Source organism: Vombatus ursinus, unplaced genomic scaffold, assembly GCF_900497805.2.
Source record: "Vombatus ursinus unplaced genomic scaffold, bare-nosed wombat genome assembly UNPS02014807.1, whole genome shotgun sequence".
Classification (NCBI taxonomy): domain Eukaryota; kingdom Metazoa; phylum Chordata; class Mammalia; order Diprotodontia; family Vombatidae; genus Vombatus; species Vombatus ursinus.
The window spans coordinates 42,906,431-42,918,485 of record NW_020954585.1 but is presented as its reverse complement, the minus strand read 5'-3'; the positions used below and the strand labels follow the sequence as shown (position 1 = coordinate 42,918,485).

At 44.3% G+C, this 12,055-nt stretch overlaps 1 pseudogene; it reads left to right on the top strand.

The window, feature by feature from the left end:
* The first annotated feature begins 2,517 nt into the window (after positions 1–2,517).
* LOC114052159 lies at positions 2,518–11,433 on the top strand (annotated as a pseudogene).
* The last annotated feature ends 622 nt before the right edge of the window (positions 11,434–12,055 follow it).

Below are 12,055 nucleotides of genomic sequence, written 5' to 3'. Positions count from 1 at the left end.
TGCAGAGCTGTGTCTGTAGTAAGGGTTGCTGTGCTGGACAAGAGCCCAGAACCCGGGCCTTGACCCGAGGAGGTTCAGATTTTAGGGGCAGGGTGGGGGCGTCATGACGTTTGGGTCTTTTGATCGAGGTAGGGGAAATTTGAGCAGGCAGGTCAGGTTTTGGGAGAGGGGGGCAAAGAAAAATAAAATAAAATAAAACAAAACTTTGATGGGTGGATTTCGGCCAGACTACTTGGATTCCGTCTCCTCTCCACACCTCCAGGCCATTCCTGCCGCTGACCCTGGCCTTTCCTCTGGCCCACCCGCAGTGCCACCCAGCTTCAGCAGAGGAACGCGCTGGTCACTGGCAAGCCCCGGACGTCACCACGCTTACCAGCTCCCTGCCCCTGGGTTGGGAGGTGAACCCTAAAAGAGAGAGGACTGGGGGGCTGAGTGTGGTTCTTGCAGGAGGCTGCCGTCGTGGCTGAGCTGCGATAGCACAGGGCCTGAGAGCTAAGGTTATGGGAAAACGGCAGAAATCTCTGCAGGGTCTGAGCCAGAAAACTGCTGGACTCCGCACTTAAATCCATTTCCCAGAGATGGGGGAGTGGGCGTGGCCAAATCGGAGCTGCATAAGGATTGGGCCTGGGATCCAGAGGTGGGCGGAGCCTCAGAGCTGAGTTCCATTCAGTAAAGGAGCGAAGCGGGGAGCTGAGTGAGAAAGAATGGTCTCGGTTGGTGCAGGGACTGAAGTTCCGGGCCGTGATTGGCTAGAAGTGAACAGGAGGCGGGATCAGAAATCAAAGGATCTGAGAATCGGTGGAGAAACTCTTTGGGGGCGTGACCAAGCAGAGAGTAGCTGCAGACTCCCTGTACACCTCTATTTAGTTCTCAGCAGCCTGGGCCCGGCAGGGCGTGTCTATCTTTGGCTGCTTTAGATTGCATGTCCCGTGTATAGGTAGGTGAGGAGGACCTATCCTGGGTCCCGGGGGAGAGAGCTGGGGGTAGGGGGCGGACTGCAGGGGAAGGGACACAGGTACCCCGATAGGGAGCTGGGGGGAGGGGAGTGGGTAGCAGGGGAAAGGACACAGATCCCTCCACAGGGAACTGGAGGCGTTGCGGGGTGCTTCAGGAAAAGAGACACTTAGGTCGCCCAACAGGGAGTTGGGTGAAGCTGGAAGGTCGTAACGCAGGGGTCTGTGGTGGAAGCTGAGAAGGCTTCGGAACAATCAATATACATTTATTAAATGCTTATTATGTGCCAGATACTGTGCTAAGCCCTGGAACAGGATCTCTTCCCCCTCCCCTCCCGAACTCGAGGTGGGAGCTGGAGTCAAGCTGTTTGGAGCTGTACGTACATAGGGGATAGGTCTAGATACTAGAAAGTAGAGGACAAGATGTGTGCACGGGTCCTGCTGGAGGGCTTGGGGATCCGAAAGGCAGGGCAACTGAGCTTTCGGACTTTCTTCCTCCATCCTCTACCTCCAACATAATATTGTGCCCTCCGCCACTTTAGTCCAGGCTTTCTCCTCTCTTCTTCTGAATTACAGCAAGGGCACCTACTGGGCTTTGATCCAGACCTTTGGGACCTACTATGTCATCTGCCTGTAACTGGGTGGCAGCCTGTCCTCTGTCATTGCACTGAACCTCTACTTGGCTACACTGGATGGAGTCATGCCTCACACACTATGTATCATCCTTTCTCAGGAGGACCTGGAGGGCTAGTGGGTGGCCCATAGTTCTGTGGACTCCCCCTGCAGCTCCCTACCTTCTAATGGTTTCTGGAGTCCCTACTATTGGGCATACTGTGAGAACCAGGGGAGGTAGTTGGGGGGCAACTGTAGGAGTGTGCTCAGACTCCTCTTCCCTTCAGGAGCCAATGAAAGACTTCAGTCTTGCAGAAAACCTCTGAACCATGTCAGGCATGGTTTTCTCAGCTGTGGCCGCACTTTACATTTTGCTGAGCCTCAAAGACTCATAGAAGGAAGCACTGCACCAAGCTGTAGATTATGTATCTGAGTAAAGAAGAGTGCTTAGTAAAGACAGTAGTCTTGGAAATTGCCCAACCTGGTGGACTGTGGGATCAGAAAGAAGCATGCTTATGTAGCTGTCCTGAGACAGAGGATACAGAAACCTGATGTTGCTTAAAGCACAGGGAGGAAGGCGGAGGAGCAGTCACCTAGAGTGTAACCAAACTTCAGGCCCATGTGTTGCACAGGAATGTCTTTTGGTGTCACTGATGCCCATGTGCTTGTGACTTTTGAGGCCCTGGAGAGATCTACTATTATGATACTGGACCAGAACTCTTCTACGCGGCACCACACCTTTGACTTTGGTCATATGAGTCTGGGCCAGGGTGGGAAGACCCAGTTGCATTTGAAGGTATGAAACCAGGACTTCTTCGCTGGTGATGATGACCTTCTCGGCAGCTGCAACAATGATTTGGACACAGCAGGAAGCCACCATAATCACTATCCCTTGTCCCAGGGCTGACAAACATAACTACTTGCTGACATGTGGGTCATACCTAAGGGATCCATGGTGCTCTCCCTACATAGGTGTGAGAGAGTAGTTTCCCCTTGCCTTCTTGAGACCCTGTGTTTCTATATAGTGTCCCACTTTGTATTCCAAAGGCATAGCAAATTACTTTTTGACATTGGTTGCTTTGTTATTATTTGTGTTTCTTCTCCAGTCTTTTGGTGTAAATCCCTGAGAATAAAATTATGGCAATAATTTACATAGCACATAAAGCATTTTGCAAACTTTTAAGCATATAATTCCATTTGAGCTTTATAGCAAACCTCCGAGGTAGGTCTGGGTGGCCCAGTGGATAGAGCAATGGACTTAAGAGTTAGGAAGACCTTGGTTTGAATCCTACCTCAGACACTTATACCTGCAAGAAGTAATTTAATCTCTCTCAGCCTCAGTTCCTCATCTGTAATGGGGATAATAATAGCACTGACTTCCCAGGGTTGTTTGGAGGATCAAATGAGAATATTTGTAAAGTTCTTTGCAAACTTTAAAGCGCTATGTTAATATTCGCTATTACTGTTATTAATATAATTTTTGTTATCCCCATTTTACAGATGAAGAAACTAAGACTGAGTAGTCAGGTGATTTGCCCATAGTCACAAATTTCAGAATTGAAATCTGAAGCCATTTCTTCCTGACTTAAACAAAATCTGACATTCCAGTCTGAAGCTACACTCACTTCTATGAATAAACCCTGTGCTTTCTCATATTTTGTTTTCGTTCAGCAAACATTATTTACTGTATGCAGAACTCTGAAAGGTGATAAAGCAATATACTGCTGGACATAAGTCAGTTTCTGCCTTCTCAGCCAGTTTACAGCTTAATAAGGGTGGGATATGACTCATATCTGGAAAACTGTAATGCACAATGATGATGCTATTCTGCACTGGTTGGTGGAGATGCCTAAAAGATCTGGTAAAAGAGCTACAACCACAACATTCATAATGAATTTTAGACAGGGTAGGAGGTGACCCTGAAAAAAAAGCCAGAATTGATGGTCAGCTGGACTGGAGAGCAATGCAGGTGGGAGCAGATCTGGTAGAGAACAGCAAGACGACACATCGGTCATCACGTCCATAGCTGAGCTGCTTCCCCTGGTCACCATGCTCCACACCTCCTAACACAGCTGACCTGGTGACATGTGTACCCTATGTGGATCACCCACACATAATTCCTATAAAGATCCATTCTTTCCACTGACCACGTATGTATTTGAAAAAGAGTGAGTTCAAGGTTTAGGAGAGGCATGTTACATTATTACTTTGTTTTCATTCCTATTCATGTAAAGGAGAGGCAGCTCTAGAGACCAGGCCTTCGAGGCAGGAAGTTCATGTTCTATGGCGGACACATAGTGGTTCTGTGACCCAATGCAAGTGACTTAACCTCTTGGTGCCCCCATGAACCTCTAACACTATCAAGTTGCTCATCTATGTTAATAGAGGGAGTTTCCTCCCTGGAAGTTCCCTAAAGTGATACTCATGGGTCTGGTCCATAATAAAATTAAGCAAGTTAGGAGGCAGCTAGGTGGCTTAGTGGATCAAGTGCTGGGCTTGGAGTCAGGAAAACCTGAGTTCAAATCTGGCCTCACTGTTAAGGAAGTTTGCAGTGTTGAGGCTTATTCCCTAATGCAACAGAAAGGGATTATCTAAAACAATGTTGCAAAGGGAACAAAAGATATTTTGGCCATGCAAATAAAAACTTGGATTTGTTCATGGGTGGGGGGAGTGATTATGTTTTGGATGATTTTGTTTATATATATATATCTACATATACATACACACATACATATATATAAAAACATTTTACAGCATGTTGGTTTTAAAATAATATAGCGAGTGCTATAAAATTGATTTCTTTTGTATGCAATTAATCCCTCTGGGTGATTATTTGTTTTTCAAAGGAAAAAAGTATATTTTTGTTTTTAAAGCTAAATTAAGAGAGAACCTTAAATATGATCAGAGGCACAAAGCCTTTGCCTTCTGCATAACTTTAGGAAGAACCTGGTGGCAGCCATTGATCAATTTGATCATTTTCTTTTTCTTTTTCTTTTCTTTTTTTGGTCTGAAAACAAAGGCAATATTTTATTCAAGTAACTGAAAATGTTTTTCCAAAAATATAAACCAAAAACTTTGATTTATCAATTTGATCATTTTCCATAGCGACACTAATAAGTGATGAGAAATATAAATAGCTTCCAATCTAAAGCGACCACAAACTCGATGTAGTAAACTATGCAGAAGCACAAAATCTGTTTTGAAGGACTTGTAGGCTGGAAGACTTAGAAGACTTTTAATAACATTGATACTGTTGGGAGTAGACCCTCAAGAAGTAAAGCCAATGGGTTTTTAAAGGCCTAAGACTATTTTCTGAACTTGGTACCGCAAGATTTAATGGTGTACACTTTTTTTTTTAAAGAAATTCAAATGCTGGCTTATGTATATAACCTAAATACAAGTGGAATGAATGTGATACATGGAAATATTTGATTTAAAATAGCTAGTAAAGAAAAAGAACAAATCTGGCCTCAGACACCTGCTAGCTATGTGATTCTGGGTAAGCCACTTAACCTCTGCTTGCCACTGACAAGGAAACAGCAAACCACTCCAGTATCTTTGCCAAGAAAACCCCATGGACAGTATGGTTCACAGGGTCACTAAGATTTGGACATGACTGAACAACTGAACAACAATGCTGCCCCAGATAGCAAGAATAAAATGCTTTGTGAGGTCTAAGGGGTCATTACAGACTGGATTGAACAAGGAAGGCTTTATGGAGGAGTTGACATTCTGAGTTGGACTTTAAAGACTGAATAGGTATTATTCAATAGGCAAAGTTGAGAGAGAGCCCTATTGGCTGAGAGAGCAACATAAGCTAATCTGGGGAGGTGGGAGGGAACAGGGTACATTCAGAAGATAACCAGGCAATATGGTATCTTTGAAGCCAAAGAAGGCAAGGGAATCCAGCAGGAGAGGGGGTTAACAGTGTCACATGCTATAGAAAGATCAAGGATGAGGAGGACCAAAAAAAAAAAGTCTATTGGATTTGGTGATTAGTAAATTATTGCTAACCTCTGAGAAAGCAAGCAGTAGGAAACTAGACTTTGGGGAGTTGAGGTGAGTGGGTGCATGTGAGGAAATGTGAGAAGCCAGCCAAAGAGACACAAGAAGCAATTAGAGACACTATACCCCTATTAATGTAGCCCAAGATGGAATAAGTTTTTGTGATTGCCACATTACATGGCTGACTCCTCTAGAGCTCACCAGCCACTAGAGCCATGCATAGCTTCCTGCTCTTGTACCCCCATTTATATGTCTGAACTAACAATGCCAATTTGACAAGCATTTATTAAGTGCCTGCTGTGTGCAAGCCACTGTGTTAAGGTGCTGGGGATACAGAAACAATACAAAATCCAATCCTTGCCTTGAAGGAGTTTAATTCTACTAGTGGATATGACACTCACACAGATAACTAAAAGCCAGATAAAACCGAGGAGAGAGAATACTGAAAACTATGAAAGGCTCATCTGAGGAACTGGTCGCTGAGTTGAGGCTTGGAGGAAGGAATGGATTCTAAGAAGGGGGTGTGAGGAAGCAGTGCCTTCTAGGCCTGGGGGACAAAGTGCAAGGAAATGAGTCAGGACTTAGGATACTGTACTGGGGAAATATCAAGGAGGCCAGTTTGGCTGGAATGTAGCATTTGGAAAGGAGAAAAATGTGAACTAAGCCTGGAAAGGTAAGCTGGAGCCAGGTTACGAAACACTTTAAATGTCAAATTTAGAAGCAATAATGAGTCACCAAAGATTGAGTGAGGTAGTGACAGGGTCAGACCTGTGCTTTAGGAAGATGATTTTGGCAGCTGTGGGGAGAGTAGAGTGGAAAGATAGCTTGGAAGTAGGTAGGACAATTAGGAGACTAAATTCAATAGCCCAGGCTACATGTGATGAGGACAGGGCTTGACCTAGAGTGCTAGCCATATGACTGTAAACTCTTTGAGGCAGAGACCATATCTTATTTTTTTGCCATTCCTAAAGTGCCTTTCCATACAATGAATGATTGGTAGATGCTCTTGGGGACATACCAGTAGAAGAATAATAACATTTCTATAGCATTTTAAAGTTTACAAAATACTTTTCTTATAACATGAGTAGCACAAGTATTCTTTTCAGCTTTCCTCTACACACCCATTTTAGAGATGAGGAAGCTGAGGCCTAGGCAGGTTGCACGACTTGCCCATAGTTCACACAGATAGCAAGTGTTGAAGTGGGAATCCCAACACAGTTCTACTCAATGTGAGTCTGTCACTCTTTTTACTCTACTACTCTGCCTCTGAAGAGGAAAGCATCTGCTTCCCACCCCAAAGTAGGTTAGAGTAAGCTGAGGATGACAAGAGGACAATTCCAAAGCAATAAATAGATCAACAAGCACAGGATACTGAGAGGCAGAACATACACAAGCACTGAAGGAATTCAGAGTAAGAGAAGCTCAGCATGGGCTAGAATTAGGAGAGGTTTCCTGCAGTCATTGCACTTTGTGCTGGATCTTGAAGAATGGGCAAGATTTATATAGGCCAAGAGGAGGGAGGGCATGGTAGAGAGAAGGAGCATCTTGATCAGAAGTGTATGTGTGGTGAGCCAGTGAGGAAATTAGCTTGACTGAAGTAGCAGGTTTGCATCATAGAAAAGAGAGATGAATTTTTAGGGCTTGGTGGATTTGGGAGTAGGGAAGGAAGAAAAGCAAGAGACAAGAGATGATGACAGAGAGAAAACATGAACTCAAAGCAAGGGCTAAACTCTATTTCTATCTTAAATTCAGTAAACATCTATTAAGCACTTGCATGCACATTTCTATACTGGGATGGGGATACAAAAAAGTAAAAAATTATATAATCTTTGCCCTCAAGGAGATTACAGTAGTGGGCAGGGGGAGAGGGATACAACATATATACAGATAAGTATGAAGATAAGGAAGGATGTGATAATGGCCAAAAAGATATACTGTCAAAGTACTATAGAATAATATGAGAACAAGATAACTTTCATCTTGAGCATGGGATGGAATCAGAGCAAACTTCCTGGTGGAGGTGACATGAGCTGAGACTTAAAAGAAAAAAAAAGGCTTTCATCTGGTAGAAGTTTGGATGGGAGTATATTCTAGGTAAGAAGAGCCAGGGTGAATGTAAGGAGGCTGGAGGGAGCAGAACATATTTTGTGAACCAGACAAAGTGGCTGGAATAGTGACACACCCTTTCAAGTATTCCTAAGTAGTTTCAACTGTAAATTCACTGAAGCTGTGAAACTGCAAGCCTTCTCTTTCTTTTGTTCTGCTCTGATAGAGGGCTGATACCCAAGGGACCAGAAAAGGACTTATGCATCCTTTAGCACAGAACCTTTCTTCAAAAAAAGCAATTATGAAACTCATTATAGCCCAAGGACATACTTTTCTAAAGTACATTTAAACTTCTATTTGGGTTCATTGAATTCTTAATCTGTGCAAAGTCCATTCCTAGTGGCAGTCCCAACCCTACCTGTTTAACACATCCCGACAGAGACATTATGGCCTTTTTTTTTTTCTCCTCACCTGGGACAAAACAGTTTGGAGGCATAAGAAACAGTAGCAGTACAAAGAGAGAGTCTGACTCTGGATACAGTCGTGCAGGGAAAATTACTGATGTGGTCTTTGCCCCTGCAACGTTGAGGGGGAGAGGCTAGGTGGCTTTGGGGCACTGAGGCTGACAGAAAACACTGAAGTGTGGCATTGGGAGAATGGTGGCTATCACGGGGAAGAAGGACCCTGTCCCTGGATAGAGCATCCTCTGAATGTTGGTGCCCTTATTAACAGAGGAGTAGGATGTGGAGGTGCAGGGAAAGCATGGTTTCCTGGAGAGGAAGCAAGTACTCCTGAAAATGGGTGCCCTGGGGCAAAGAACCACATAAAAGTTAAAGCTCTGATTTGTGAACAAGTGGAGAATTCATAAATGGCATGTTGTTCTCAAGCCACAAAGTAGAGGTAGCTAAACCTCAAATTACTTATACATCATATGCCTATTGTAACACTTGTGCTTAGGACAAGGAAAGCCCTATTGTAATACTGGTGTCCAGGCCCAGGATGACCCCATTATAAATCTGATATATGGAACAGGATAACGCTTTGTTAGGGGGCTGAAGATTACTCCGTCAGGGACTTTCTGGATCTTGACAGGCAGAGGGAAGCCAGTCTGGGGTTTCTTGAATGGTTCATCTCTAAGCTCCTTTCTGTCATAATGCCTTATTCCTATCAAATGCAATTTCAAACAAATGAAAGGTTTGGATTAGATGAACTCTGAAGGCTCTTCTAGCTCTAAATCCTATGTTTTTCTTTTTGTTGTTGTTTAGAGTTGCTTCCTTCCCCAGAGCTAGCTGAATCTGGAAGACGTGGCTAGCTGCCACCCCTTTTCTCACTGAGGTAACCACAATAAAGAGTCAAGCTAAATTTGTTGCATAAACCTGTGTAAGTAATTTCTTCCTTTCTGAATACAATTTTCCCAGCTAGAACATGAAGGGGCTTCTAGCTCTGACATTTTTGGATTCATCGCTCTATCCCTCTTTTATACTGTGCTTCACTTTCTCCAGCCCTTTCAATAGGGTGACAGTGACCCCAGCCTCACAGAGGAATGAAGCAGGTGGTTACTGTAGTAACTGATCCTTGAGGTTTCACACCTAAAAGGCTCTCCCATAGTCCTAACACATTACATGAAACCAGGGAAGCTTTCTTAGAAGGTATGGAAAGGGGCAGCTAAGTGGTGCAGTGGATAGAGCACCAGGCCTAAAGTCAGGAGGACCTGAGTTCAAATCCAGTCTCAGAGCAAACCCTTGACACTTACTAGCTGTGTGACCCTGGGCAAGTCACTTAACCCCAATTGCCTAAAAGAAGAAAAAAAAAAAAAGAAGGTATGGGATAAATGAGGGGAACCCCGGCTAGGCTCAGGCTTCAGGCCAGGGACACAAAGATGTTGGGATCACAGGATAGATTTAGAGATGGAAGGAGCCTCTAAGATCATCTAGTCCAATTCTTTCATTTTTCAGGTGGGGACACTTGAGACTCAGAGAGGTAAAGCTTACTCAAATGAGTAGTAAGCTGCATCTCTTCTGACAGTCAATCTAGTTTTACCCTTTCCACTATAGCTTCACATGTGTTCTTTGCGTGTGTCCCTGCTGCTGCCCTGGGAAGTTGGTGGAAGTTTTCTGGGTTATGGGAATTGAGAGACAGATGCCTGGGTCTTGGGAGGGGAGCTTGGCCTAGGGGACAGGATGCTTAAGTCCTGTGTGAGGACCAGGTTCTGAGCAACAGGAAAAGGCAGCTAGGTGGTGCAGTGGATAGAGCACTGGGCCAGGAGTCAGGAAGACCCGAGTTCAAATCCAGCTTTAGACACTTACTGTATGACCCTGGGCAAGTCACTTAACTCTGTTTGCTTCAGTTTCCTCATCTATCAAATGAGCTAGAGAAGGAAATGGCAGACCACTCCAGTATCTTTGCTAAAACAAACCCCAAATGGGGTTATGAAGAGTCAGGCAGGACTGAAAAAAATGACGGAGCAACAGGATGCTTGGCAGGGTGGGGCTGGTCCCACCCTGGGTCCCAAGAGAAAAGCTAGGGCTAGCCAACAGGATGCCTGAGTTCTGATGGGAGACAGGACACTTAGGTCCTGGGTGGAGAAAAGAGCTAGGAACATTCTTAACTTGTTTGAGTTTTTTAGATAAATGAACAGGAAAGGGTCTGTGGAAGAATCTGAGGAGTGCCACAAAATAACCCAGGGCAATAGTAGCATCTTTAAATTAGACCAGGTAGAGGGGTCAAGATGCTGGGTTTGGGTGGAGAAGTTGGGCTGGATGGATGTCTGGATCATACTGTATGTGAGTTCACAGAGAATATTACAACCTTGCCCCAAAGGAGAAGAGCAAAGACTTCCTAATCTGTTTCCATTGGAACCCCAATCTAGCAGTAACCCTACTTGGGACCCTGGCATCCAGACTTGTTCCCTTGCTTCTTCCATAAAACCACTCTGTACCCTCCGTTAGAATCCTGTCCCCCTCATACTGTCCTCTTTCCCTAGAGGTAACTAGGTGGCATAGTAGATAGAGTGGTCAGACCTGGAGTCAGAAAGACCTGAGTCCAAATTTGACCTCAGACACTTACTAGCTGTGTGACCTTGGGCAATTCACTTTAACCTCTGTCTGCTTCAGGTTCCTCAAATCTAAGATGAAGATAATAGTACCTAACTCCCAGGATTTCGAGGATCAAATGAGACATTTATGGGCAGCCTAGGTGGCTATCCACTCCTAGGTGGATAGAGTGCTGGGCCTGGAGTCAGGAAGACTCATTCATCTTTCTGAGTTCAAATCTGGCTTCAGACGCTTACTAGCTATGTGATCCTGGGCAAGTCACTTAACCCTGTTTGTCTCAGTTTCCTCATCTGTAAAATGAGCTGGAGAAGGAAACAGCAAACCACTCCAGTATCTTTACAAAACAAAACAAAATGCTTTCTCACTTCCTGGCCATCTTGGTGGCAGGTCTCTGGCTGAGGGTACTCCTGTAGCGCAGGTGGGAAGTTGGTGGCCGCGAAGAAGACGAAAAAGTCGCTGGAGTCCATCAACTCGAGGCTCCAGCTGGTCATGAAAAGTGGCAAATATGTACTAGACTACAAACAGAACCTGAAAATGATCAGACCAAATTGGTCATCTTAGCCAACAACTGCCCAGCCTTGAGGAAATCAGAGATCGAATATTATGCTATGTTGGCCAAAACTGGCGTCCATCACTACAGTGGCAATAACATTGAATTGGGTACAGCATGTGGGAAGTACTACAGAGTATGGACGCTGGCTATCATTGATTCAGGTGATTCTGATATCATTAGAAACATGTCAGAACAGACCAGTGAAAAGTAAACTATACAAAAGTATTCTTTAATAAACTGGCCATAACTTGTTTTTTTAAAAAAATAAATAAATGGAATCACAAAAGAGTCAGACATGACTGCAAAATGGCTAAAAAACAACAACAAAAAATGAGACATCTGTAAAGCACTTAGCCCAGTGCCTGCCACAGAGTAAGTGCTTAATAAATGTTTGTTTCCTTCCTTCCCTGGTCCTGTTCCCAATACCTCATCTACTCAAGGATCTTGACCCCGTGTCTAACTCAGTTTTCTAGGTGGCATAGAACATTAGAGCTGGAAGAGATAATTTAGTCCAGCCTTTTCATTTTACAGATTAGAAAACTGAGGTGGAGATATGAAGTGTCACCTCATAGCACTGTTCTTCGTGTCAAGATGAGTATACAGGTTCTTTGACTGCACTCCCAAGCCAGTGCTTTCTCCACTAAATCAGATTGTGATGCCTGTCTAATTTGAAGGGTTTTTTTTTTTTTTAATCACAGGACCTGGGTGTACCCCACTCCCTCCCTATCACAGTTCTCTCTCTTAGTATTTTCCTCACTTCTGAAGTGGTGGGTGAGGGCATTGACATCACCACAAATGAAGTCTGTGGGTACCTCCCCTTTTAATATGGCTTG